The following is a 2,743-nucleotide window of genomic DNA, read 5'->3' as shown; positions in this document are numbered from 1 at the left end:
CCAGCTCTCCTTTTCCAAACTCAGCCAGTGGTGTGTACGTTTCTGTGGCATATACCTGCAGAGAACATGGACAACACTGGTGAGTGTACATGAATAACACGTATTATAGATGGTTGATGCTTGGATGATGTATGGATGATGTATGAATGATGGATGGATGCTGTATGGAGGATGCATGAATGATGTATGGAGGATGCATGAATGATGTATGGGTGATACATGAATGACGCATGGCGGGTGCATGAATGCTGCGCAATTCATGTATGGATGATGGTATCATGGAAGGTATGGGCTAGCATGGTTAAGCCACACTGGAATATAAGCCGCACTGGGGTATAATCCACACTGGGGTATAATCCACACTGGAGTATAAGCCGCACTGGAGTATAAGCCGCACTGGAGTATACGCCACACTGGAGTATAAGCCACACTGGAGTATAAGCCACACTGGAGTATAAGCCGCACTGGAAAAAAGCCCGATATGAACAATTTGAATTGTCTGGCACCAAATAGAAAAATCTTTCCCATTTACTACTGTTGATTTGATCATCGTAGCACAAGCCACACCGGCTTCTCTTTGGATGTATTACTGCTAGGTGGATGTATTACTGCTAGGTGGATGTATTACTGCTGTCTAAAGTGCGGCTTATACATGTCACGAAATTACTTTGACCTATTTTTTTATTCCTCGCGATATATCACCAGGCAAAGAGAACAAGAGTTGAACTACCATTCGGATTGGTAAGAAAAAGAAGAACCCGAAAAACCATTAGTCCAAACCGTTCCTCGTCCAAAATCACTGAAAAGCCCGCGAAGAACCAAACTCATTTGGCAATATTTGCCACGCTCAAGAAATCAGATCAAATACGTGTTACAAGTGAAACCGCAGTGATTCACCGGCACAAATACATGGTGGGCACAGTACAGAAAAACGATATTCATGACTCAGACTGATGTCATGACAATACTCCAGAAAATAAGGTATATGCAATAGGTGTGTAAACCACTTTGCTACTTCTGAAGTATGTTTTGATTCATCGAAAGATGAATATGCATCAAACCAGCACCATAGAGACAATTTCGGTCAGGGATTCAGTAACGTTACCTCAAACAAAGTCCTCTTACCCCGGCGTAAACTGAATCCACCACAACATGGCACGTATATTTCAAGTACAGTAAAACCTGTCAAGGTGACCACTCGGATAAGGCGACCACCTGTCCTAGAAGACCACTGCAATCAGGACCAAATAATGCTATTTCAAGGAAATTCACCCCGGATAAGGCGACCACCTCGTAACAGAGACCACATTTTGAAGGTCCCTTGAGTGGTCGTGTTAGACTGGTTTCACTGTAGAGATGGGCTTCGAAGGCATACTCCTATACAAGTACTTAAATTCTACTTAAACTCATTAGGCATTTCTCTCAATGTCAACATGCAAGCCAAGCATACAGTAAGAACACAGCTACAGTACATTCAAGACTTGGTTGCAGCATTGATGTGCCGACGGTGTCCACTGTATTCCTTGCTCTGTTCTCCAGACTTTGACCACTCTACATAGTCTGAGTATGAATGATAACTAGGTAAACCCTAAAGCATATGTGCCAGAGGTCCCATTTTGGAAATCATGCTAGTACTAGTATTCATTGCAAGCTTACATGTGAGACACACTTTTATACAAGAAAGTAGTGTAAGAGTAGAATGTACCCTTGTTTTTTGAACTGTAAGAGCTAATGTACTCTTGCTTTACTTGTACTCTGTGCATGCAGTGTACATCACTTTCTGTGTTCATATCAGTGATGTCTGATGATTGTGCTGACCATGAATCACAGACTAGCAACAAACTGACCATGCTCCACTGTTGTATATGTACTGGGTACTACTCTCTGCCTGTAGGTATTTAGAAAGAAGAACACGACAACAAGCTCTCCCTTACCATAACACGTCCATTGCCATTATCTGTGACTAGAACATTGCCGTAGGCATCTGAAGTGACATCATGCGGTTGGCACAGCTGCCCAAAAGCGCTGCCCTGAGACCCGAACGAAGTGATATACTCTCCATCGACGGTCATCACCTTTTGCAGGAATAAAAAAATTGAACATTCACACACCACTGTGTTGACAGCAAGAGTATAGATATAACAGGAGTGTAAGAATAATACTCCAACACACAGTGCATAGCTACTATCATTATGACTGTAGTGATGATAAGGTTACTGGTGTGCAACTGTAAAAACTCAAAACCTGAGGTAAAACATGGACCTGGCACCAACATTTTGATAACTATGTATGTATTTATTGTAGCACAGACACTGTTTGGTTTGTGACATGATGTATAGACATGATGTTTAAGAGTCTAACTTCACATCAGCCTATACACTCTTACACTGAAAAGGACAAGTAACAGGCGAACATGGCCAACATGCACTTGCATGACGTACACATTCATTTCTGATTGGATGAACATTTTCCTGCCCGACCCTGTCTAGTGTATATTCCGATAGATGGGTTGTCAATACCAGTAAAGTCTCATGCTCATACAAAGACCTGTCCCAACAATATGAAGCTGAACTTGCTACTGCTTCCATTGCTGCTGCTGCTGCTGCTGTAGTAGTTTGAGTAGTAGAAGTAGTTGTTGGCGTCGTCGTTGTTGTTATTGTTGTTGTTGTTGTTGTTGTTGTTGTTGTTGTTGTTGTTGTTGTTGTTGTTGTTGTTGTTGTTGTTGCTGCTGCTGCTGCTGCTG

This window comes from Sycon ciliatum, chromosome 5, assembly GCF_964019385.1.
Source record: "Sycon ciliatum chromosome 5, ocSycCili1.1, whole genome shotgun sequence".
Taxonomy (NCBI): Eukaryota; Metazoa; Porifera; class Calcarea; order Leucosolenida; family Sycettidae; genus Sycon; species Sycon ciliatum.
The sequence above is the reverse complement of the archived record's forward strand: the minus strand, read 5'-3'. Positions refer to the sequence as shown.